The 27,916-nt window shown below is 44.2% G+C and overlaps 1 protein-coding gene across 7 annotated transcripts in view; it reads right to left on the reverse strand.

The window, feature by feature from the left end:
• Nucleotides 1-27,916, reverse strand: part of TCF20 (transcription factor 20) — a 102,897-nt gene that overhangs the window by 54,050 nt on the left and 20,931 nt on the right. The window lies entirely within an intron of this gene.

Below are 27,916 nucleotides of genomic sequence, written 5' to 3' on the forward strand. Positions count from 1 at the left end.
TAGATGATGGAGGGGATACAATCATTCAGACGCCCAGATGAAGGGGACTGGGCTGAATCTCATCTCCTTTGATTTCTTATCCTATCCCTCTCTGAAAATGCAAATAAGTGGGGAAATGGCCTCAGGAGTGAGGCAGAAGCCTGTGGCAGCATGAAAAGAAACATTCTGGGTAAATACAAATTTAATACAGAAAAAAACCTCACAATTAAATAAATGACCCCCAACATTCTATCGGGCTAAACTACGGGGCTGTGCTATTACTATTAATAAAAAAAACAAACAAAAAAACAAAACAATTTTTAAGTAAGTCTTCCAGTTACAGTGGGGGAGTGTGAGGAAAAAAACACTTTCATTTATTTGCTTTCATTATTATTTGTCTGATCGCTGAACTGAGTCTCAAATAATGATGAGGCAGTCACTCCACTGGCTGTCCCACCCTCCCCAACTTTGAGCAACAGAACTCAGTCTCATGTCCAAATGCATGCTATTGCAGGTTTCCTGTAATTACTGACTGGTGACCCCAGGACACTCAACTCTGATCAGTGTATGGATCCCCTGATTGCTGCAGTCATTCCTCACAAACTTAGGGCTTAACCTCTTTCTTGACAAGCAATTGTGTGCAAGGCACTCCTCCTTTCAGCCATCTGTCCTTAACTCCCAGGGACAAAGGACTAGGCAGCATAAGCCAAAGCAGCAGTGACTTTTCTTCCAGATTCTTTTTGTAGGTCTGCAAGAAGTTCCAGCACCTCTAACACCCACACAGATTTTTATTTGCCAATCTAGTATTCACAGAGTTATAACTGGCCATTACTGTGAAGTAGGAAATTGAAACAGTCACTTTGGAAGACAGTACAAAATATAGAGGAAAATAAAAATTCATCAGCTAGGACCTAGACTCTTCTCAAAGTCATCCGATTGGGTCAACAGCTTGCATTACCTTTGCTGATGTAATTAGCGTGTAATGTACTACTCTTCTTAGTCAATCAAGAGACGATCTTCTTATTTTTTTGCCTTTTGCCTGGGCCTGTCTACTTCTCAGGGTTAGCTGAGTAAAACAAGGTCAAAGAGCTCCAAAACTCTTTAAAATCAGTTACTTAAAGAAGTTGTGAGGGGCACCTGGGTGGCTCAGTCAGTTAAGCGTCCGACTGGCTCAGGTCATTTGTGGGTCTGAGCCCCGCGTCGGGCTCTGTGCTGACAGCTCGGAGCCTGGAGGCTGCTTCAGGTTCAGTGTCTCCCTCTCTACCCCTTCCCTGATGGTGTTCTGTCTGTCTCTCTCTCTCTCAGAAATAAACTTTTTTTTTTTTTTAATTAAAAAAAGCTGTGAAACACATCTAGGTTAGGGTAAGTGAGGGCAAAGTTTTCTTACAATGGCTTATTAAGCTAGTTTCTTCTTCTTAGTTCCTGCTCAGGGAGCTGACAATAATGCTGCTAGCAGGTAAGTCAGCAATCCTTTTCAAAGTTAAGCTGGAGTTCGCATCTCCAAGCCCTACGGGGGGCTCGACTCGCCATCTCATTCAAGTGAAGCTGCTCTGGGGGGTCCCTATCTCCACCCCATGAACTCTCTGACCTCCTCCCCTGCCAGTCTCTGCTCTGGTCCTGTGGTATCCTGCTTTGGGGACCATCAAAGGCATTTCTACAGAGGAATTTTGCTCTGCCTGCGATGCGCTTCCCCTGTAGACGCATGGCTTGCCCCTCTTAACTTCCTTCCAGTCTCTGGGCAAAGGCCAACTGACCGGTAAGGCCTTCCCTGGCCATCCTATTAAGAACAGCTAACTCCACAGCCGAGGCTGGGCTTTCCCGATCTCCCTCCCCAGCACTTATCTCCCAACAGACACAGATATGCTACTTGGGTACTAGTCATCTCTCCCCCCCACTAGAATGTAAACTTCCTAAAGGGCAGACTTGTCCCTTGCTGTAATCTTCATGTCATTAAAGAGCACACGGCAGGCGTTCCGTGAACCAGTAAACGGTAGAAGAACTAGGCTTTAGAGAACTAGGCTAGAACGTACCTACTCAGAGGTGGTAGCGTGGCGGGGAGATGAGAGAGTGACAGGATGAGAAAATAGAACGTGATCAATCTAAAAGCAGAGCTGGAGGGTGCCGAACACCCTGCAATCCTGTAAAATCCTCCAGGCCCAGTCCCAAGGCGGGGAACACCCAACTTGAGTCCACAAGAGAGCCGTGAGGAGGCTTTGGAGAGTAAACGTGGGTCAGAGCTGAAGATGGTCAGTAACTCCAAACTCAGAAAGCTGGCCCACTTCTTCCCGAAATATCTTAAGTCTAAAATAGCTAGACAAGTGTCTACTACTTTGATATTAAGCTTGATTATATAATCACATGACCCAAAGTCATCTTTAAACATTCAAGTACAAATAATCTCAGAATCTAAAGGAAACCGCTTCTCATCATCTTCAAACTCCTGCAACAGACTGCTCTTTTCTGTGTTCCTGTGAATCTGCTGCTGGGCAACAGACAATAGCTTACTGTAGTGTTCGCTACAGTACCAGCCCCTCACATGCACCGTCACTAACCCTCACAGCACGGACACCCTCATTTTACAGATGAGGACACCAAAGCACAGAGCTCACAAGGCTCCTGAGCAGCAGGCCCCCTCGGGCCACGTTCCTAATATTACACTACCCCGAGGATCCGTGATGCAGCCAGTGACAGGTGCCATCTGTCCTGTCAGAGATCACACGTTCCAGTGTGTCCCTTCTCTGCCTCCCTCTCACAAGGACCTCCCCCATTATTTCCAGCACCGCCGAAAACATTCTGTCCACACAGGTATTTCTCCTGTTTGTGACTGTGCCTCTACCCTGGCTCTCAATGCCAGTGGCCTTCTCCAAACGATCGAAGGTGGCTGAGATGGGTTCCACTGAACAAAAAGACTAAATCTGGTAGGTTAATGAAAAGTTCTCTCAAGAGATACTCTCTCCACAAATAAATATTTTACATGCTGTTTAATTAATCCTTCTGTAAATAACATCAGGCTTCTGAAAATCTACATGTAAATCTAAATGTCACTTGCTCCAAAGTTTTCCTTAGCAGGAGCTCCTAAGAGCTGAAGACGAGCTTAATGCTGGCCAATCCCGCCCACCGCAGGCCGGTGGGTCCCTGAGAAAACCCTATCTCCAGAGGGAAAGAGATTTGGGTACAATTCCTCAGAGGTCTTTCTCAGCCCTTCCCTGGAGCTTCCCTGTCCTGTGGGATGCCCTCCTCCTCCCTATCGTTGTAGTTCTGGTTTATGAACCAGACAAGAAAAAAAAAAAATTCCCAGCCAAATACCTCCTGCAGGGTACCAGTCAAGCTAAACATTCTTAATATACATGAAGTATCCGGTCCATAAGAAAGTGAATGCAAGTTCCTCTGTTTTGGGAGTTCCAAGTAAAACAAGAAGAAAACCAAGTATCCCAGCAACTAAAAATGTCAGCCAGAGGGGCTCCTGGGTGGCTCAGTCAGTTAAACGGCTGACTCCTGATTGCGGCTCAGGTCATGATCCCACGGTTTGTGAGTTCAAGCCCCACGTTGGGCTCTGAACTGACAGTGTAGAGGCTGCTTGGGATTCTGTCTCTCTCCCTCTCTCTGCTCCTCCCCCGCTTGTTCTTTCTCTCTCTCAAAATAAACAAACTTAAAAAACAATGTCAGCCAGGATATTTGTAACTTTAGTATCAGCCTTATAAAATAAGCTAAGAGAGATCTTTCAGATATCATCCTATCATTTTAAAAATGCAAATACAGTTTTGAACATCATGATTAATACTGACAAATGCCTGAATTTCCTTGTTTGAATGAACGCAGATGTGGTTAGAGAAAAACTGACACTCCAAAGGAAGCCAGTCACGCATGAGGAATTTGTAGACGCGCTCTGAAAAGAGGTTTGCCACTGCACCTCCCTCCCCAACTCTCCCTTTCCCTGATTTCCCCTTTTCTGGTTTTCTCCTATTTTCTAGCTTTCTGGATGGGTTCAGCGGGCCGTGGAGTGGCACTAGTGAGGTCCCAAACTCAGTGCCCTCACGTTCACAGCCCAGAGCCTGCATGCCGACCTCCACCACTTCTGCCTGTGGCCCGCCCTCCAGCCTGTCGCAGGGCCACGAATTGCCACCTCACAGAAAAGAGCCGTGGCTTGCTTTGTCCTCCTTTCCTTGCACGTACATCACCCCACTCCCCAATCCAGTCTTCCCCACAAAAGCCTCCAAACTGCCTTCAACACCGTCTCCTCGGAGGTCTCTCCAGGCACCTGCTCCTTTTTCAGTTCTGGCTTAACCACTGTGTTTCTGCCCCTTCTCCTCCCTTGCCTTGAAAAACTGCCTCAGTTCTCAGGACAAAATCACCACCTGTGCTTCTAGTTATGGCCCCTGCCTGGTGGACCATTCTGTTTGCCCTGCAGCCTCCCTCCTCACCCATCTCCCCCCTACTCCAGGCCTGGAGAGGAGGCAGAGTAGGGACCCGAAGAGGTTCTGGTGCCCCCTATGGCTTCTGGCCCAGTCTGGCTGGGACGAGGCAGGAAGAGAGTGAGGAGGGGGGATTTGTTCTCCGGGTTCCCACCCTGCAGTCACTGAGGCTGGCTGAGACGGTGCGCCAATGGCCACGCTCCATTTGGGGAACCTGAACAGCCACTTTCTCCAGGCCTCAGGAACTGCTTCCTCTTCTTGCCTTTCAGGACTGGGAGAGTAACAACTCCTGCTATTGCTGGCCCAGAGACTCCACTTTCTCCACTGGTGTCCCCAACCCTGCTCACTCACTGTGAACAGTCCCAATCCTGCACTGTGGTCAATTCCGTGTCATGATGACTCTCTTCTAAGCCCTCCTCTGTAGATCAGAAGCTGGGAGCTACTTTCCATAACCCCCTTTCCAGCATGGTCGCAAAGAGAAGCACAAGACAGATTTGGAAGACAGAAGAAAAGCAGAGACCGCTACCCCAGAGGAAGTGGTGACAACAGACACAGGTGCATAGTGGCTTCCCTGTGAGCTCATGAGAACCACTCACTGAGGTACCTCGGCCCTAGATGGGCAGGAGCAGCATCTCTGACCTTCTCAACCCCAGCGGTTCTGCCAGCAGTAGGATAAACCTTAATTCTTCTGTCAAAACTCTTCAGGAGCACCTGGGTGGCTCAGGCAGTTTCAGGTCACAATCTCATGGTTTGTGAGTTCGAGCCCCACGTGGGGGTCTGTGCCGACCGAGCTCAGAGTCTGGAGCCTGCTTCGGATCTGTGTCTCCTTCTCTCTCTCTGCCCCTCCCCCATTCACACTCTGTCTCTGTCCCTCAAAAATAAATAAAAATTAAACACACACACACACACACACACACACACACACACTCTTCATACCTGGAACAGAAAAGCTTCCCCTCTCCTGAATGATACAATTAAATGCTCCTCAAATTACCCAGTTTGAGTATGCCATCTGTTTCCTGCAGGACCCTGACTAATATAGTTCTTCTCTTATTCCTAGGATTTCAGAGTAGATTATTATCACTTGGGGAGTGAGAGACTTCTATTTCATGCAATATGGCATACCAGAGGAACTAAGAAATCTCCTCTCAACAAAACACCTAGAAATGTCAGAGAAAATGCACAGCCAAGCTGCAAATAAGATATGTCCAGGGTTCAAAATTGGATGGAATACCAAAAACAGAGTGGCAAGCAGGTGCTGGGCTCTGACTGCCAGGGATGGGGTAGGAAGGCGTTTGCAGTATTTATCAACCGCACCGCCACAGTTCTGATGACCATTTGGGGGTAGAAGACAAGGCCTCTAGTGGCGGGGGCGTGGGGGGGGTGGGGAAGAATAGTCACTTCTGCATGTAAAGACTCTGGGCAGCGTCACTTGTGGCTAAAATAATTTCTCTAAAGATGACAAAATAGATTTATTCTTAGGCTGTCACCAACTCATATTTTCAATGATAAAAACGTTCTTTCCTCAATGGACCCAACTTCCCATCCTCCGGGAAAACCACAATCAGCTCTCAGCTACCCTAAGCAAGAAGCTTTAGAATAACCCAAACTCAACTCTTCCTTTAACCCTTTGTATTTAAGATGTCACCTAATCCTGCCACTTCTCCATTTCCTGTATTTGTCCCTTACCTCTCCAGCCTTGTCACTGGCGCTTTCGCCTTTCTTGACGGACAAGAACACCTCCAGAAGTTCTCTTTCCCAGCACCCAGCACCCGGAACAGCTTTGCTTCACCAACGTCTTGACGGTGTTCCCCTCCCCACATGCCCTGAAGCCCTCTGATGTCTTCCCAACTGCATTTCTGCTCCTCTCCACCCAAACAAACCTGCTCAGTCCCGTCTAGGCCACCACGTGCTCTTCCTTTTCTGAAGCATCCCTAGGTCCAAAAATTCCTTCCTCCTTTGTCAGTCACGTGGCTCTCAGAACCTAAAGAACTCCTGAAATGTGACCTTCTCTACAATTCTTCCTTAAAACAGAGAATTTGCTGGCTTTTCTCTGCTTTGTAACAACAAACATAGTGGAGTACGCTTGCCCTCAACCACTATCCAAGGCACGTGCTATTGATGTAATAATAACTACCATTTATTCTACGTGTCATACACTGTATGCTTTACATACATTTCAATTTACTGATGAGGAAACAAAAACAAATTATGTAATTTGCCAAAAGTCACCCTTCTAGGATAAGTTGGAGCTGATGTTCTATAACTCAGTTCCAAAGTCCATGATCTTTCTGTCATAACATCACAAATTCTGTAAGGAGCACCCAAGTCCAGGTTTTTAAAAGTCCTGACCAACTTTTGTGTCAGATTTATAATACCTGCAGCAATCTCCTATTTACTGCACGTCTAATACAAGTCCTGCACTGCACCAGGCGTTTTACATAAATGTTAATGTATTTTCATCCTCACCATGCTCTAAGAAGTATTAGTGCTCCTTTTTGTAAACTGAGGCTCAGAAAAGTTCAACAAGCAAAACATTCATAGTAAACAGAGGTGAGGTACGGAATGGCCACTCCCCAAACCCCACTGTACTTCTGGCAGAAGCCTGCCTTGAACCAGGAGCAAGACACTCACAAACCAGGAAGCATTTTAAAATTTGTTTATTTTTATCTTGACAGAGAGAGAGAGAGAGAGAGAAAGCGCATGTGCACAGCAGGGAAGGGGCAGAGAGAGAAGAGGAGAGAGAATCCCAAGCAGGCTCCTCGCTGTCAGCACAGAGCCTGATGTGGGGCTCGAACTCACTAACTGTGAGATCGTGACCTGAGCTGAAATCAAGAGTCAGATGCCTAACCAGCTGAGCCACCCAGGAGCCCCTGGGAAGCATTTTAAAAAGAAATCTTGAAGGGCACCCTGGGTGGCTCAGTCAGTTGAGCATCTGACTTCGGCTCAGGTCATGATCACACGGTTTGTGAGTCTGAGCCCCACACGGGGGTCTGTGATGACAGCTCAGAGCCTGAAGCCTGCTTTAGATTCTGTGTGTGTGTGTGTGTGTGTGTGTGTGTGTGTGTGTGTGTGTTTCTCTCTCTCTCTCTCTCCCCCTTCCCCGTTCACACACTATCTAAAAAAATTAACATTAAAAAATATATATTTTTTAAGAAATCTTGAAATTTGCTAGAACTGAGTTCACTGCTTGTATCTGGATATATCCATGCTATTTGCTTTACACGTGTGCAAATGAGGGATCTTCCTAAATAGATCAATCAGGCCCAAAGACCTGCCCAATGACTTGATAATTCAAATTCTATGTCCTATTTGCAGAGGTACAGTCTAGATTTTTCCAGTGACTGATAGGTCTCAGCACAATTAGGCCTTTAGAATAAGCCAAGGTACTGACAGTGCTTGCTGACTGGCTCCCTGGCTGAGAAGCCCAGAAAGCAGCTTAAGAAACCAACTCAGATGTCTGTCATCTAGAGGAAAAGAAACCCACCCAGAATGCCTAAAAAGTTTACTCTCTGAGGGTCAAAAATCTGTATTCTAATTAGTCATGTAAACTATAAAAAATATCTTTCAACCATGATGAAATTAATGATAATAAAATCCAGGGGCACAAATTTATAGCTATTAATTTTTCAAAAAAAAAAAAAATTAAGAGATGATACCCTGTCTGGTGAGGTTGGGGTGAACCTGGTACAATTAACAAAAGCAGCATAAGTTTCCAGAACTCTTTAAAAAAAGCAATTTGGGGGGCGCCTGGGTGGCTCAGTTGGTTGAGCGGCCGACTTTGGCTCAGGTCACGATCTCACAGTCCGTGAGTTCGAGCCCCGCATCGGGCTCTGTGCTGACAGCTTGGAGCCTGGGGCCTGTTTCGGATTCTGTGTCTCCCTCTCTCTGACCCTCCCCTGTTCATGCTCTGTCTCTCTCTGTCTCAAAAATAAATAAACGTTAAAAAAAAAATTTAAAAAAAGCAATTTGGTATTAAAAATACTAATACTTTTGACCTAGTAATTCTATTTACTAGATTTTTATCTTAGGGAAATCTCAAAACAAACAATCAAACAGAAGTCAAAGTACGTATTCGCTCTAGCGATATCTATATGAAGAAAAGAGGCAGGGCAGGGGGAGAGTGAAGAGGAAAACTTTGCTCCGGGCTCCCACCCTGTAGTCACTGAGGCTGGCTGAGATGGCCTACCAATAAGAACCTAATTCTTTACCATTTCAAAATTATTACGCAAATTATGGTAAATCCACTTAACAAAACAGGACACACTAACTACAGTAATTGCAAAGATGCCAGCAGCACGGGAAATGCTCGTTATGTGCACAGTCCGGCGAAGAGCAGAATAATACAGGCATGTACCTCAGAGACAGTGAGGGTTCGGTTCCAATAAAGCAAGTCAAACGAATGTTCTACCCAGTGCATTTTATAAAAGTCATGTTTAGGGGGCGCCTGGGTGGCTCAGTTGGTTAAGCAACCAACTCTTGATTTTGGCTCAGATCAAGATCTCACAGTTGGTGAGATCAAGCCCCGCGTGGGGCTCTGCACTGAAAGCGCACAGTCTGCTTGGGATTCTCTCTCTCTCTCTCTCTCTCTCTCTCTCTCTCTCTCCCTCCCTCCCTCCCTCCCTCCCTCCGCCCCTCCCTCTGCATACACATTCCCTCTCTCTCTCAAAATAAATAAACTAAAAAAAAAAGTTACGTTTATACTATAGTCTATTAAATATGCAATAGCATTATGTCTAAAAAAACAGTGCACATACCTTAATTTGAAAATACTCTATTGTTGGGGTGCTTGGATGGCTCAGTTGGTTAAGCATCCAACTTTGACTCAGGTCATGATCTCACGGTTTGTGGGTTTGAGCCCCATGTCGGGCTCTGTGCTCACAGCTCAGAGCCTGGAGCCTGTTTCAGATTCTGTGTCTCGTCTCCCTCTCTCTCTCTGCCCCTACCCTGCTTGCACTCTCTCCTTTTTTCTCTCAAATATAAACATAAAAAAAAAATACTTTGTTAAAAAATGCTAACCATTTTCTGAACTTTCAGTGAGTCATAATGGTGTTTTTTTTTTTAAGTTTATTTATTTATTTTGAGAGAGACAGAGAGAGTATCCAAGTGGGAGAGGAGCAGAGAAAGGGGGACAGAGGATCCGAGGCAGGATCTGCACTGAGAGTAGACAGCCTGACGCGGGGCTCAAACTCACAAACCACAAGATCGTGACCTGAGCCAAAGGCAGATGTTTAACTGATGAGCCACCCAGGCGCCCCTCAGCCAGTCATAATCTTGATCACCGATCACCATAAGAAATATAATAATAATAATAATAATAATAATAATAATAATAATAATAATGAAAACGTATGAAATATTACAGAACTGCCAAAATGTAACACAGAAACACATTGTGAAGCAAACTGTTGGAAAATGGTGCCGATTAACCTGGTTGATGCAGCATAGCCACAAACGTTCAATTTGTAAAAAAACCCAAACAACCCCCCTCCGAAAGTACACAGTATCTGCAAAGTACAATAAAATGAAGTGCAATAAAACATGGTATGCCCGTAAATTCGTTACCTGTGCTATGGTTACAGTGGTGTAGATATTAGATGTTCATTTGGCCCACAGCCAGAGAATAGTATGGCAAAATTAAAACCTTGTGACTGTTGAGGGTGGCAGAACTGTGGTTTGCATTTTCTTCCTTTTAATTTCTATTTACATTAATGCTTGCGTAGAAAATAATCACTTTAAAATTTAATTAACTTCATTTAAAAAATATACCCCTCACACCATCTCAAAAATATCTTTGCTCTGTCTGCTCCTACTGACAGCAAAGCACTTCCCTGCTCATGGGGAAGAAAGGAAGGAACAGAAGACCCCACAAGTCCAGAGCAGGCTGGAGAGAGAGAGGCATTTGCCAGGCACAATCTCTGCTCTGGGAAACCTGGCACCAACACCACACATGCACCTTGGACACTGTGGAGCTCAGGCGAGTGTACATGCAAAAATAACCAGCTCTGAGCTATTTTTCTTTTCAGAATCAGGCCTAAAAACAGCCGATTTCCACTCCACAGTGGGCAGGCCTATTTTTAGACATAATCTCAAACAGCCATGAGGTTGTAGCATCCTATCAACTGCATGCTTCTAGAACTGCACAGAAATGCCATAAATTTGTTCCTGGCTTGGCCCAAAGAGGTTGGATCCCATCCTCGTTTGATGGCTACTTGTCATATTCACAGGGGCATCGCAAGATCAATTTAGATGGCCACAACTGTGGGCAGGATAGCCAACAGTTCTTAGAAAAGAAGCAGGAACAGGGTGAGGGGCCAGCTGGGGTTCCCTGCAGGTTTTTCCTAACTGTTGAGCCTGAGGGCTTTTAAAGTTGTTACTGAAATTCTTTTCCCATTTAAAGTTATATGAGTACATAATTTCTAAACCTTCCCATACAAAAGGATCACATAAAGCAATTAGTATTGATACTTAACAGGCAAAAAGTGTTTCATTTTACAATAGCAACATAATTAAAAAGATACCAGTGGGCTAATCCAAAGAAGTGGGTAAAAGCTATGTGATGAAAATGACAAACTTTACTGAAGGACCCAAAAGGAGAGCTCAAAACACAACAAAATAGACAAACCAGAAGAACACACAATGTATCTAAACAAAAACACCCAGTATGGTTAAGAGATCAAGTCTCCAGATTAGTTTATAAAACTAAGAGTTCCAGTCAAAATCTCAAGTGTATTAGAAAACAAGTTTGAAATAATTTCAAATGCACAGAAATGTACAAGAATAGTACAGTGCTCACATACTCCTTTCAACAAGATTCCCCAACTGACAATGGTTTATATCATTTGCTCTATTATCTACGCATATTCATTACCTATATATAGCCTACACACACACACACACACACACACACACACACACACACACACACACACCAGCTTTTTCCTGACATCTCTGGAAGCAGGTTGAAGATAGGAAGCCCTATCGACCCTAAATAGTATGCATATTTCCAAAAACAAGGACACTCTTCCATGTAACCAGCGCACAACCCTCCATATCAGAAAATCAACATTCATACTACACCACCAATCCAATCTACAGACTCCATTCAAATTTGATAAGCTGCCCAAACAGTATTTTTTTCCTTTCTGGCCCAGGATCCCATCCAGGAACACAAGCTGTCATTTCTCACTGTGTCTTGTTGACCTGGAATGGGTTCCTCAGGGTTTTCCTGACTTCCATGTCCCTGACAGAGTGAAGCCCTTGCATTCCGTGGGATGGACCTCAACCTGTATGTCTAGACCCGGCTCTCACGTTCTCAGCAGCACAGACACGGTGCTGTGCTCTTTCCAGTGTGTCAGGGCAGGTGAGATGCAGGGTGAGCTGACCACAGTCACCTGGTCAAGTCCATCTCTGCCAGGTTTCCCCAATGTAAAGCTACTACCTTCTTCTTGGTGACCCGTAAGTATGTTGTGGGAGAAATCCTGAGATTAGGCCAGTATCTTGTTCTTTGGCAAACATCCACCTTTGATGACTCCCATGAATCAACCACTTCTATGATGGCTGCCAAACGGTGATTCTCTATTCATCATTAGTAGGCAGACCTTTCCCTCCTCACCCATTTATTCATTCACTGATGCTCAAACTGTCCCAGATCTGACCAGTGGAAACCTCCTCAAACAGGCCTTTACTTCCTTTTTGACACATTCCATTTTTTGAGCATTCCCTTATTCCCCGGCACAAGACGTTTCAGGCTCATCTTGTGTTTTCCCTTCTTCAAGCCCTGGAACTAGCTATTTCTCCAAGGACACCTGATCCCTTTTAGAGGAGAAAAGTATTTAGAAACAAAGATCTGAGTGTTAGCACTGTTCACTGCTACCGGGATGTCACTGCTTCTAGCTGGAAAATATTATGCACGTACACGAACACCCACACCTAGAACTACTTCTGTATGTGCAGTTTGTATTTTAAAGAAATTCATCTTGATACCTCCAATTCTAATCCAACACCCTCAGGGTTCTTCCCAACCTTCCATCTTCCCATGTTTGTAACTCTCTCCTCAGACTGTAAGAAACCTGGCTCCCACTGTCCTCAAGATTCATTTACATACCTGCTGAATCAACTTACATTTTTTGCTCAACATAACCAATCTTCCAAGCTTTGCAGCCTCATCCTTCACCCCCTCACCATCACCTCCTCAGCAAGGGGACGTGCCACTGCCTCTGCACTGCAACCCCCCCCCCCAACAGGTTTTGATAAATTCTGAAGTTCATATAAAGAAAATGTGCAAAGCCAGGCAAGAAAATGTGGGAAACTATGAAAAATCAGGAGACATCTGCCCTGCCGTGCACCATAACTTTTTCTAAATTATAATTAATTAAAGGGTGTTGGGATAACATGCTACCTTTCTGGAAGAAAAATAATTGTGAGACCTCTCATCTCGTAATATTCATAAAAACAACCTCCAGGTGAATGAAAAAGCCAAACATCTCTCTCTCTCTCTCTCTCTCTCTCTCTCTCTCTCTCTCTCTCTCTCTCTCTCTCACACACACACACACACACACACACACACACACACACACACACACACACACACACAGTTGTTTTTGGAAGAAAACGCTAATACATCTTACGGAACGAAACTGACATTCAGTTTTGGATTTCCAAATGTCATTCCTTCACTAAATGGAATCAGGGCTTCTTGGAAAAATGGCTGGTTTTCCAAGGGGCAGGCAAAGTCCGAGGTGCACACCTGTAACACTTTGCTGTACCATAAAGGTGAGACATGCTTTCAGCCTAAGGGAGACGTGTCAAACAAGCCTGAGGGGGTAACTTGAGATTCAGTAGGACCAAGCTCTTTTTTTACTATATCAGATGAATTAACAATGGAGTTTTTCCAAGTTAGCTCCTAGGTCTGTGTGTGTCAATATGGATAAACTTTAGAAACAATATACATGAAACAGGCATGTCATTTGGAGGTTTGGGTCTAGTGGAGGTAGAGAAGTACTCAGAAGGATGTTAAATCTGGGCGATGGGTACACAGGCACCATTAGTCTGGGTGCTTTTCTATATGTTTGACATATCTTGCAAATAAACAAAATTGTGGTTCCCCATCTGACCACCTTGAAAATGTATGACAGTTCACAGCATGGAATTCAAGATCCTTCCGTGTTTCTGACACCAACAGAATTTCCATCTTCACCTCTCATGACCTCCCTTCACACTTCTTATTCCCAGTGACAATGGCCTTCTCTCCATTTCCCCACGTGTGCTCTAGACCTCCAGGTCCTTGCCCAAGCTGTTACCATGACTAGAATGCCAGCACCCTACCCACTTTTACTACCTGATCAACCCGACTCTTCTGTGAAGACCAGCTTGAAAGTCCATTCTCCAGGCACTCCCTTCTCCTGGCAGCACGGAGAGTGGAAATGGCACACAAGGACTCTGAACCCAGCCACGTCAGATTCTGAGTTGGGTTTTGTAGCTCACTGCTGGTGAGATCTTGAGCAAATTACTCACTTCTTTAAGCCTCAGTTTCCTCAACTGTCAAAAAGAAGTGGCCTTGGAGTTTGTCCCGGATAAAATGAACAATACGTTGCACGATTATTCTGCCAAGTAAGTGTTCCTCCAATACCAGAAGCAAGCTCCGCTCCACCTTTTCTTTTGTTACTGATAAATTTCAAAACAATAAATGCAGAAAATAGCTGGAAAGGTCACATACCAAAATATTAACTAAGAAAGTTAATTAAAAAAAAAAAAAAAAAAAAAAGACCACAGTCATGTGTTACTGAAGCTCTGAGGGTGAAGAAGGGTAGGAGGGGACCAGAGTGAGGACTCAGGGTAAACACCTAAAATTCAAAACGAAGAAAACCATAAGGAAGGTCCCTCCTCTCAAAGAGACCCATTTATTTATCTATTTATTTATTTTTAAAGTTTATTTATTTTTGAGAGGGGGACTGTGAGCACACAGGGAAGAGGCAAAGAGAGAGGGAAAGAGAGAAAGGCAGAGACAGAGAGAGAATGCCAAGCAGACTCCGCACCACAAGCGTGGAGCCCGATGTGGAGCTCGGACTCACAAACCATGAGATCATGACCCGAGCCGAAGTCGGACACTTAACCGACTGAGCCATCCAGGTGCCCCCTCAAAGAGCCCCTTTCTCACAGGGGAAACATTTACACATATAAATATTCACCATTCAATACGCATTTGAGCAAATACCACATTCCAGGCACCAATTCTAAGTTCTGGGGATACAGATTTCAACAAGACTCATAAAGTTCTGACCCTCCATGAAAACAGCATGCAAATAGGGTCAAAACAATAAACAAATAAATGCACGCATTCAAATAGGGACAAAACAATAAACAAATAGGGACCAAGAGATACTGGGAAAGAAATAAGGGAGGCTGAGGGGACAGAGAAGGACAGAAGGGAAAGGACAGAATGTTAACAGGATGGCCAGGACCAGCCTCCTCCAGGAGGGGAAGTGTGGGCACAGACTTGAACGAGCTGGGGGAAAAAGACCATGCAGAGGCCCGTGGAAAGGTGAGCACAAGGCCAGAGGCAGGAATCAGCTGGGGACAGGAATAACCAAGTGGCTGATGTGGCAAAAGCCAAACGCAGAGAGCAGAGGGCGGCGCAGTCCGAGAAGAGGGCCCCGGGCACAGGGCCGTGCTGCCACGGGGGCCACAGGGCAGCAGCGCTGCCATCTGGGTGCGGGCAGGAGACGCAGCGTCGCGGACAGTGAGGGCCTGAGCAATCAGAATCCGCATGAGCAAGCTCCCCAGTGAGGCTCACGCACGCTACAGTTTGAGACGTCCTGACGAAGGGCCCTGTAAGCTATGAAAGAATTTTGGATTTTATTAGAAGGCTTTGGAGGGGTCTGAGCTAGAAAGCGACATACTCTGGTTTCAATTCTCAAACGGCCATTCCGTTCTGTGGAAAACAGACTCTGGGAGGGGCAAGGGCAGAAGCAGGGAGTTAGTTAAGAAGCTATTTTAGTCATCTGGGGAAGGGATGCTGGCTGCACAGACGAATGTGGCGTTGATGAAGGTGGTGATGTGTGGTCAAATAAAGGACATATTTTGATGTCGGAGCCAAAGGAAATTGCTAACGGATCAGAAGTGGATGCGAGGGACACAACAATGATGACAAACAGCAGCCGCCAACACCAGCCGAGCACCGGCCACATGCCAGCCACTGCTCTACGGCCTTTGCAGGTAAAAATTCAGTCAACCTTCACCGGAGTCCCACGAGGAAGGTACAGCCAACAAGCCCACTTTATTAAACGAAGACAACGAGGCGGCGAGAGGCTCAGTAACTGCCCACGGCCTCCAAGCTTATCAGACAGAAGCCTGGGTCTGAGCCCGAGCAGAGGGCTCTGGAGCCTGTGCTCCAGCACTGTCCTCTACTGAGCCGCTGAGAACCCAGAACCGTGTACGGAGGGGGAAGCGGTGGGGAGCGTAATGGGCGGAAGGGGATCAGGAGTGCCTTGCTGGACGGGTTAACTTTGTGATTCCTAGTGGACGTCCGAGTGGAGATGTCAGGTAGACATCGGGCATGTCTGGTGTCAGGGAAAGATGAGGATGGAGCTATAAATGGTCATCAGCAGAAAGACAGTATTTAAAGCCAAAGGAGTAGACGAGATCATCCGGAGCAGTTTTTCAAACTGAAGGTTGTGAAATCAATTTAGTGGGTCATGAACAGCACTTAAAAAAAAAGAAAAAAAGAGAAAAAAAAGGAAGGAAGGAAAGAAAAAAGAAAAGAAATAGAACAGAATGGAAAATAACAGAGTCCAGGGCCCAAAGTAAGATGAAGAACTGTTTTGTGCAACTCCTGTTTCAGTTGTGTCTGTGCACAAGCGAGTGCAGTGTGTGTACCAGGCTGGCATTTGGTTTGGTCAAAGAAAGGTTTAAAGCCACATACGGGTCCAGGGGATTCCATACAGGATCGATCTCTGAATCACTCCAGCATTTAGAGGACGGGAAAGAGGAAGAGCGGCTAGAGAACGAGAATTTAAAGGGGAAAAACAACTAGAGAAGGCAAAAGAAAGGGAACACAGGTCCCCAGAGCCAGGTGAGCGTGACATGCTGGACAGGGATGTGCTGGTGAGATCATGCGGGATGATCCCAAACAGGTGCACGGAAGTAATTATGGGATGGAGAGGGAAACGGCAGTGCTGTGGGAGCACAGGGGAGGGTGACCTGTTTAAGGTCTGTTAGTTGAGAACAGAATGAAAGGGGGAACGGACAGAGAGAAGATTAAGATTTTATTTTAGACTCTGAGTTTGAGGGGACAGCAGGATATCCAGTCTATAATTTCCATAAAGAGCAAATATGCAGCTGTTAAGGTTTTCTTTGGTGTATACTATGGCCTGGGAATATAGGCAGGACTAGGACACTGTGGCCGAGAAGGAAGACAAGTGCGATGCAGCGAGATCAGGGCTGAGAGGCAGACGGTGGGCTTGGTGAGGGCACTGCAATTTTCCCCTCACACCATACTGCTCACGACTGGCCAACCCACATCCACCACCGTCCAGACCGTGCACTCAGCCAATACCTATACTCTCCTGACTTGTGCTTTGCCCCTCCCAAAAAATGTTTCCCAAATCTGAATCAATTTTTCAAGGCCTGGCTTGCAGCTGACCTCTTCAAGGAGGCCTTCAAGGGGCGCCTGGGTGGCTCGGTTGGTTGGGCATCCAACTTCAGCTCAGGTCATGATCTCGCGGTTTGTGAGTTCAAGCCCCACATCGGGCTCTGTGCTGATGGCTCGGAGCCTGGAGCCTGCTTCGAATTCTGTGTCTCCCTCTCTCTCTGTCCCTCCCCCGCTTGTGTTCTGTCTCTCTCTCAAAAATAAATAAAATGTAAAAAAAAAAAAAAAAGAGAGAGAAATGCTCAGATCAGTGATGATCTGGCCTTTCCTGAAGAGCTACAGCATTTCTTGTCCACCTAACACTCCCTGGTGCCTGGTCCCTGCCTTGTCCTTACTTCCCTCCCTCATTTCTCCAACTAGGACATGCATGTTGAAGGCTTGTATCAAACATGTCTGACATCTACAAGGCACTCTAACAGCTAAGCAAACACTTGCTTCCCCACTACAAGACTTCAATCCAACTTACATTTCAGCCCTGTTCCTGAAGCAGGTCTGATCAAGTCACTTTGACCTCTAAAACCTGCACTGGCTTCTAATTACGAGTAAATACATGCAAAGCCCAGTCATGTCTTCCAGGCACGCCACACCCTTCCCTTTCCCTACCTCCCAAACACCAAACACCCTAAAGCTGAAACAATGGCAATCAAAACAAATATAGGTATACCTCATTTCATTACACTTCACAGATACTGAATTTTATTTTATTTTTTTTACCAAACTGAAAGTTGGTGGCAACTGTGTCAAGCTAGTTTACCAGTGCCACTTTTTCAACATTGACACTTCATGTCTGTCACATTTCAGCAATTCTCTCAATATTTCAAAAATTTCCGGGGCGCCTGGGTGGCTTGGTCGGTTGAGCGTCCGACTTCAGCTCAGGTCACGATCTCGCGGTCCGTGGGTTCGAGCCCCGCGTCGGGCTCTGTGCTGACAGCTCAAAGCCTGGAGCCTGTTTCAGATTCTGTGTCTCCCTCTCTCTGTGACCCTCCCCCGTTCAGGCTCTGTCTCTCTCTGTCTCAAAAATAAATAAACGTTAAAAACAAAAAAATTTCCATCTTGATTATATTTGTTACAGTGATCTTTGATGTCACTATTGTAAATGTTTCAGTGTACCACAAACCACATCCACATATGATGGCATATATGTGTTCTGACTACTCCACCAACCATTCCTTCTCTTTCTCTCTTCCTCTCCTCAGGTCTCCCTATTCCCCGGAACACAACAATACTGCAATTAGGCCAGTTAATCACCCCACAATGGACTGTAAGTGGTCAAGTGAGAGGAAGAGTCACTCGCCTCTCACGTTAAATCAAAAGCTAGAAATGATTAAGCTCAATGAAGAAGGCATGTCAAAAGGCAAGACAAGCTGAAAGCTTGCTTGGCCAAACAGCCAAGTTATGAATGCAAAGGAAACGTTCTTGAAGGAAATGAAAAGTGCTACTACAGGGAACACAGGAATGATAAGTAAAAACACAGGAATGATAAGTAAATCTGATTACTCCTGATACGGGGAAAGTTTTAGTGGTCTGGGCAGAAGATCAAACCAGCCACAGCATTCCCTTAAGACAAAGCCTAACCTAGAGCAAAACTCTAACTCTCTCAATTTCTATGCAGGCTGAGACAAGCCACAGAAGAAGAGTCTGAAGCTAGCAGAGATGGGTTCGTGGGGTTTAAGGAAAGAAGCTGGCTTCAAAACATCAAAGTGCAAGGTGAGGCAGCAACTGCTGACGTAGAAGCTGCAGCAAGTTATCCAAAAGACTCAGCTAAGATAATGACGGTGGCTACACTAAACAATAGGTTTTCAATATAGACGAAACAGCCTTATGTTGGAAGAAGATGCTATCTAGGACTTTCATAGCTAGAGAGGAGAAGTCAGTGCCTGGCTTCAAAGTTTCAAAGGACAGGCCAACTCTCTTGTTAGGGGATAGTGCAGCTGGTGACTTTCAGTTGAAGCCAATGCTCATTTACCATTCTGAAAATCCTAGAACCCTCAAGAACTATGCTAAATCTGCTCTGCCTGTACTCTATAAATGAAACAACAAAGCCTGGATGATGGCACATCTGTTCACACGGTCTGCTGAATATTTTAAGCTCACTGTTGAGAACTTCTCAGAAAAAAAGGATTCTGGGGCGCCTGGCTGGCTCTGTCAGTAGAGAGTGGGACTCCTGATCTCAGGGTTCTGAGTTCAAGCCCCACGTTGGGCATGGAGGCTACTTTAAGAAAAGAAAAGAAAAGAAAAGAAAAGAAAAGAAAAGAAAAGAAAAGAAAAGAAAAGAAAAAGAAAAGAAAAAGAAAAGAAAAAGAAAAGAAAAAGAAAAGAAAAAGAAGAGAAAAAGAAGAGAAAAAGAAAAAAGACAAGAAAGGATTCCATTCAAAATATTACTGTTCATTGACAATACTTCTGGTCATCCAAGAACTCTGATGGAGGTATACAATGAGATTAATGTTGTTTTCATGCCTACTAACACAGCAGCCATTCTGCAGCCCATGGGATCAAGGAATAACTGTGACTTTCAAATCTCATTATTTAACAAATCTGTATCATAAGGCTAGCTGCCATAGATAGTGATTCCTTTGATGGATCTGGGCAAAGTAAATGGAAAACCTTCTGGAAATAATTCACTATTCTAGATGCCATTAAGAACACTCATGTTTCATGGGAAGAGGTCAAAATATGAACACGAACAGGAGTTTGGAAGAAGCTGATTCCAACCCACGATCATGGATGACTCAGAGTGGTCGAAGACTCCCATGGAGAAGGAACTGCAGATGGGGTGGAAACAGCAAGAGAAGCAGAATTAGAAGTGGGGCCTGGAGACAGGACTGAATGGCTGCAGTCTCATAATAAAACTCTGATGGATGAGGAGCTGCTTCTCCCAGATGAGCAAAGAAAGTGGTTTCTTGAGATGGAGTCTACTGGCAAAGATGCTATGAAGACTGCTGAAATGACAGCAAAGGATTTGGAACAGGACACACAGTTGATAAAGCAGGGGCAGAGTCTGAGAGGATGGACTCCAATTCTGAAAAAGTTCCACTGTGAGTAAAATGCTGCCAAACAGCATCACGTGCTACAGAGAAATCATTTGTGGAAGAAGTGTCCATCAACGTGGCAAACTTCATTACTGCCTCATTCAAAGAACTCACCACAGCCACCCCGGCCCTCAGCAACCAGCACCCTGGTCAGTCAGCAGCCATCAATATGGAGGCAAGACTCTCCACCAGCAAAAAGATTACAGCTGACCGAGAGCTCAGATGATGGTATTTTTTAGCAGTATTTTTTTAAATTAACGTGTGTACAGTGTCCCTTTCAGACATAATGTTATTGTACACTTAAGAGACTATACAGTACAGTGTGAATGGAACCTTTATATGCACTGAGAAACCAAAAAATTCGTCTGACTCAGTTTATCATGACACTTTATTTGAGATGGTCCGGAACCAAACACACAATAACTCCGAGGTATGTGTGTACCAAAAAACAAAGATGACCAGAAATGAAAGTAAAAAGGAGACATTCACCAAACTGTTGACGATAGCTGTCCTTAGGGTGGGGTTGTGGGGGGTAGTCATCTTCTAGGAGCTGTTTTAATGAACATGTGAACTTAAAAATAAGAAATGCCATTTGGGGCATCTGGGTGGCTCAGTCAGTTAAGTGTGCAACTCTTGATTTCAGCTCAGGTCATGATCTCACGGTTTGTGGGAACGAGCCCACCATCAGGCTCTGTGCTGACAGTGCGGAGCCTGCTTGGGATTCTATTTCCCCCTCTCAAAACAAACAAACAAACAAACAAACAAACAAACAAACAAACAAACTTTAAAAGGTAGGTAGAGTAAGAAATACCATTTAAAAAGCAAAGGAATTTAGTATTTGCAGCTATTTTTATTGAGTGCTTACATTATGTGCCAGGCAATATATTAGTCTCGTTCAATCTTAACGAGCCTTTGAATGTAGTTACCAGCCATTCTGCAGATGGGGAAATGGGGGCTCAGAGAGCTGAACTCTCACAAGGTTACACAGCTACTTAGTGAAGAAATGCTGGGATTTAAGCCCAGGTCTAATAACGAATGTGCCCTTTACCTCTCCTATTCTTACACATGTTCTGTGTATTCCCCAGTGCCCCCCGTGTGTACCCTCTACAGCCTTTCCTTTGTTCTAGCTGGTTCTTCTGCCTGAGTAATATTAGTTTTGCTGACATACCGCTCCCCTTTAAAGTCTAGTCCAAGTTCAGCTTTCCCCCTCACTCCTCCCTAGGCACATACCATGTGGGGTCAGCATTATCTGAGAGCCACTTACCCTCTGTTTCCCCCACAGCTTGGGACTTTGGCTGTCCTACTGGCACGCACACAGCAAGCATTCAAATGCTGGGTGCATTAAGTTGACAATATAAATTCTCCTTCTGACAGAAGCAAAGATAACAGATGGAGACCAAAAGTTTTCATCTGTGAGGGAAGTTAATCCTGAGAACAGGTTTCTATAATCCCTCCCTCCCTCCCAGCTTTGAGCCTCACCTCTCACTGAAGCCTAAGGAGAGGCGGGTTGATCTACAGCTTTTCGGGTGACTGAACATAATAGCTACCATTTCTGATAAATAAAAACAACTTAACTTACTATTAAATAACATAAATTAAAAGGTTTTTTAAAATGTTGCAAAGGGTTTTCAAAATTTGGTGCCTCTTTCCAAAGGCTCTGACTTTGAAAGAAAGCACTTTTTTAAGTTCAACACAAAGGTATGCAAAAATATGAAAAGATAACTCACATACACATGGAGACACATGAGCTAGTGAATCAGACATGTTTAAAATGCAAAATGACCTTTTAACACCAACTGACCACATCCTGGGTTTAGGAATAGAAGTTGAATCCAAACAAATAACACATAAGACAAAAGCACTGCCCCGACAACCTAAGAAAGGAAATACAGGATGGGACAAACAGATTTTAATGCGTCCCTGGCCTTCTTGAGCAGAGCAATGAGAAATGCACTCAACCAAAGCATTAAGACTTGATTTTATTGGAGGTACCAACCCCATAGGTCAACCTGTCAAATGAAGCAAGAGGCCGGATTGAGTTCTATGGGTAGAGTCCACTCCAGATAAAAGCCAATGGACCTTTTTACAGTTTATGGGGTCCTCTCCGTATGGCTAGGGATGCAGGCATGGGAGGAATATTGTCTGGATGATGAATTCCTGCGGAAGAGCACAAGAGGAGCTGAGCTGACGCACTCCACAATTTGCACCGTCGCCTCAAATTTACCACAACTCCAGAATCCCAAGGAATAGTGTTAGTTCTTGTTAAATGCATCTATAAACTAAGTGTCCTTCTAAGGATTACTGAACTTCCCACTTAAAAACAGAAAAACAAACAAAAAACCCCCCACAAAATTCTACACCTATAAATAGCTCAACAGATTGTTTCAAACATGTTACAAACTTTGAAACTTCAACTCTGAATTAAAAGAGTCACCTCTAAATCTCCAAGAAGTGCTTCAAGAAATTAGCAAATTAACCTGGGGCTGGACAACTTAAAAAAAAAATTTTTTTTTAATGTTTTATTTATTCTTGAGAGAGAGAGAGAGTGCGCGCACGGAGTGAGCATGAGCAGGGGAGGGACAGAGCGAGAGAGGGTCACATAATCCAAAGCAGGCTCCGGACTCTGAACTGTCAGCACAGAGCCCGACACGAGGCTCGAACTCACAAACCGTGAGATCATGACCCGAGCCCAAGTCCGACGCTTTACCGACTGAGCCACCCAGGCACCCCTGGGGCTGGATGACTTTAAAGAAGTAAAAAGATCACTTCAGTAGCCTAAGATCTTTGTGAGTGGCTTTAGCTGTAGACGGTATTTGAGGTTTTCATTTCATTTCATAAAGAGGGGAGATGAGGGAGGAGCCGTAACTGTAACGCGGAGGATGCCAAACACATCCCTAACAGGCACTGGAGACAAAAGAAACTACTGGCAACTGTTTGCTCTTTCCCAAGAAATCCGGGAAGCAGTAGCAATAAAACCCTCCTCCAGTGGGGCCTCCTTCCATGTGTGAATGGTACCGGAGAGAAGAGCAAGAGACGGGGCTCAATCAGTACACAGCCACGCAGCCACCTCATCTCTCCACTTACGGGACCACGAGAGCATCGAGCACTTTCTTACCTACAGTCAAACTACGTGTCTTGAAGAAAGACACCAAGAAAAACATGTTTCAAAAAATCATCTGAAAATAGAATTTTGTTTCAGCAGGCAAAATGAGCAAAAATACAACTTTATTTTAGCAAGGTACAATTGCTTCCCCTATTAAACTTGTTTTCAATAATTCTCCTGGGTGATGCACTGGAAAAATACTGTATTTAGAACCAGGAAACCTATATTTAAATACTTACGGGTTTTGTCACTTATTCTGTGACTTGGGCAAGTTACTTAACCTGCTGCCTCACAGAAATGTTCCACGATAAATGTGTAAGCTGCTAAGTACCACATAAATTAAAATGATCGTTATTAGTATTACCATCCTCTCTGACTTTCCCAGGTAAATGTCTGAACCAGTGAAAAATCAGGCAAAAGATCAGCAACAAGGAAAAAAGCTGGAAGAGGCACTATCAGTCAATCAAACAAATGAAATACGACAAAACCCTAAAAAAGTCACTGCTACGACTGATAGAAAACCACTCTGTGGACAGCTAATTCCTATGTCATTCTCTAATTAAGAAAAGCTCCCACACCCTGGGATCTACAGTCCATTCATAAAAATCACAGCAGGGTTAAATCCTCAGCAGCCCTCCTAATTCACAATCAAAATGCCAACAGAGCACATTCTCACCACATACGAGAGAGCCACAGCCATAGGACCAATCCCCACCCCTCCCCACAGAGGGACAGTGGCCTGACTGTTGGAGATGCACTGGGGGGGTAGTTGGTCTCTGAAGGGCAGGAGAGAGTGTAACTCTTCCTCCCCTAACCACTGGCATGAAATCAGCAAACACTAACTTCAGTCACTCCAAAATAAGCCTGCAGAGAACAGGTGGCTGATGAGAAGGCATTGCCGCTTGCAATCCCAAATTTTGACAATAAAAGCCAAAAGGGCATGAACATTTTCCGAAAAATCAGATACTATCAAATTTTCCAGATGGTTTAATACTAGGTAAAATTTATCTAGTGATTACTAGCAGTCAGGCAATATCCTAAGTTTGAGCCATTAACTAATTTAAGCAGCACAACCACAGGTAAGTACAATTAATATTTCCAATTTTAGACGAGAAAACAGAGACACAGAAGTGATTGGATTAAGGTCATACTGCTAACATGTGGTAAAACTGGGATTTAAAAGTCAGGTAGTTTGCTTGCTCTAGATGCGGCTTCTTGAAGAACCCTCCAACAAATACTGCTTGGTTTACCCAACCATTCTGCGATCTCCTCCTCACTCAGCACCACAGAGTTGTAAAAAAGACCACAGGGTAGCATCTCTCACCTTATGGTCACTTGTTTCCAGGTGAATATTAGGATAACATGAGCCCATGAAAATAAAGTCTCATTTTCTGCATCCAATAATGATGGACTAAATAACCTGACACAAAAACTGGATGATATATACATACCTCTTTTTTAAGATAGGTAACAAATTAACAGGATAGTGAGGAATTACCATGTTACTACCCTGGAAAGAACAGATACCCAAAGAAGTGAGACCTGGGGCACTTGCTGATCTACCAGAGGTGGCCAAGAGGCTCAATGCCATGTCTGGCCCTTCCAGGACCCTTGTAGGGAGATCCACAGCTGCCCGCCACCAAATCAGTGGATCGGGGCCCTAAAGGGCAGCATCCTATGAGTAGGAGTGAAGTGGAAGTCAGCCTTCCCATGGACTCAGCTTCAAATCACCTGGTTAGTCCAGAAAATCTCAAACTCTCAACTTGGATTAAAGTGATCCTGGTTTGCTAGTACCCTCAGGCACCTGGAAAAAGCAAATAAAAATCCTCCTTGGAAAAAGACATCTAAGGCCTCTAATCATTTCTATAAATAATGTTTCAAATACCACGTCCAGCACACAAACATACGAATAGACAAAACACCATGAGTAAGAACCATCAAAAACAGTCACAGACCCAAAGGGACTTCAGATAATGGAAGTGAGGAGAAGATTATGAAACAACTATATTTACTCTGTTTTAGAAAATAAAAGCCAAGCTTGAAAAATTTAGCAGGGAACAGGAATCCATAAAAAGCAACTTAGCCGATTTGAAAAGAACCAAAACTGAAAAATACAACAAACTCATCCACTGAGTTCTTAATTTCAATTAAACGCAATCAGTCAAAGAGGGAATGGGTTAAAATGGACCACAGGTCACAATTAACTACCCAGAATGCAAAACTGAAAAGGACAAAAAATGCAGGAGAAAGGAGAAGTGACAAAAAGGACAAAAAAGAAAGTCTAACACATCGGTGTCCCTGGAGTCTCAGAACGAGAAAAGAATGGGTACAAAGTCATATGGACGAGAACAGCTGGGCATTCTCCAGAACAGGGAAGAGACACAAAGACACAGACTCAACAAATCTAGAATGTCTTCTACAAATGACACGACCTGTTCTCTAAGCATAGTGCCACAGCTAATCCAACAAGTACCTACTATGGTCCTACTAGGGGCTACACACAGGGAATACAAAGGCACGGCACAAAAGTCAAGCACTTAGAAGAGAGATGTTAAATCATAATAATCTAAAACACTTCACCTCATGTGCTACCAAAAAGAAGGGGAAAAAAGGGAAAAGGCAAGAAGAAAATGCTAGAAAAGTATTTAAAAGGAAAATGGATTAAATTAAAAAACAATAAAACTAAAAGGCACTGGAGTAATAACAACAAGCAGGATCCAAAGTCCAGGCCTAGAAGCTATTTCCATTTCTTTTACAGTGCTAATGAATCACACCTCACTATCTGAACTGAAAATCCTTGGCATGAGAAACTCAAAGAATCTTTTCCTCATATTCCGCACCCCCCAACCCTACCTACTAAATGATTTTAAAAAATGGGAAGTCTGGGGGCGCCTGGGTGGCGCAGTCGGTTAAGCGTCCGACTTCAGCCAGGTCACGATCTCGCGGTCCGTGAGTTCGAGCCCCGCGTCAGGCTCTGGGCTGATGGCTCGGAGCCTGGAGCCTGTTTCCGATTCTGTGTCTCCCTCTCTCTCTGCCCCTCCCCCGTTCATGCTCTGTCTCTCTCTGTCCCAAAAATAAAAAAAAAAAAAAAAACGTTGAAAAAAAAAAATTAAAAAAAAAAAAAATGGGAAGTCTGAACAGACAGCTCTTACTTCGCTCTATTCACGGTGCCATAAACCACTGTAACAAGCGCTTTTTCCAAGGCAACATGGAGGAGCTGACTCTTGAAAGGTTAGGCAAAGGAAGAGTTCCACCAGGAGCCAGCTGAGCAAAGACCAGTCACTGGGGAGTAGGGAATACCTATGGTCACTTAGCAGATAATCAGGAAACAAGTATATATTTCATGGAATGCTTAAGTTATATGGAAATCAATTGTGTAAAAAGCCCAAGGATCTCTGCTTTCTATTAAGCTCAAACTGCTAAATGAACCCTCTCCGCCAAGAAGGTAAAAATACAGGGCCACAACTCCCGTAACACAGTACATTCCCGTATAGGGAATCAGGTAGGAGTGGAACTGGCTGAAAGAGGGAAGTATAAAACCCTGTGCCCAAGTCGACCTGCAAAGAAGCAGGTGGTACATATACCACTGTGTTGATGAAATGAAATAAACCCTTTCTGAAGCAAAGTTCTAATGAAGTTTCTGGACAAGCTGTCAATTACTGGGAGGGCTCCTGTGATTCTGTATTTAGAGTATGACTGTCAATTAACATGACATGATTCAACACATAACTCTAAATGTCTCGGTCTTAGGAATAAAGTGGTTTACGATATTTTACGTATGTTGGGTTTTTCCAGATCTCATGAGTCTTGTGAGCTGTACAGGCTTCAAAGATACCAGGGAAAAAAATACAATGACTAAATAAAAATATAGGCATCAAATTTCAAAACTGTTCAAAATTGCTTCTATTTCTGGGATTCCACTATTGTTCAAACCTGCACATAGGCTTATTCATATCTAAGCTAATGTGTCTAAACTAACTTGTTCAATTGATACTAGCAGAAAAGAACTCCAAATTCCCAGACAATGAAAAGCACTATCTGATATCTGATAAGGGTCTAGTATCTAGAATATATAAAGAACTCTTACAACTCAACACTAAAGAGACAGTGCAATTAAAAAATAAACAAAGGACTTCAATGGATATTTCTCAAAAAATGATACTGAAATGGCTAATAAGCACATGAAAAGATGCTCAACATTATTAGGGAAATGCAAATCGAAACCACAGTGAGATCCCACCTCACACGCATTTGGATGGCTATAATCAAGAAACAGGAAATTACAAGCGTTGCCAGGATGTGGAGAAATCAGAACCCTCACACATTGCTGTGGTGAATGTAAAATGGTGCAAAGGCTTTGGAAGCCAACGTAGCACTTCCACAAAAATTTATACAGAGTTACTATAGGACCCAGCAATTTCACTCCACGTGTATACCCCAAAGAACTGGAAACAGAGACGTAGACAGATACCTGGATGCCCATGTTGACTGCAGCACTATTCAAAGCAGCCAAGAGGCAAACACAAGTGTCCATCAGATGAATGGATGAATCAAAGGTGATATACACAGTGAAGTATTATTCAATCACAAAAAGGAAAGGAAGTTCTGGTATTTGCTACGACATGAATGAACCCTGAAAACATTAGTGAAATATGTCAGATGCAAAAGGACAAATATTGTATGATTTTACTTACAAGAGATACCTAGAACAGGCAAAATCAGATAGAGAAAATAGATTAGGGGT

Source organism: Panthera tigris, chromosome B4 (genome assembly GCF_018350195.1).
Source record: "Panthera tigris isolate Pti1 chromosome B4, P.tigris_Pti1_mat1.1, whole genome shotgun sequence".
Classification (NCBI taxonomy): domain Eukaryota; kingdom Metazoa; phylum Chordata; class Mammalia; order Carnivora; family Felidae; genus Panthera; species Panthera tigris.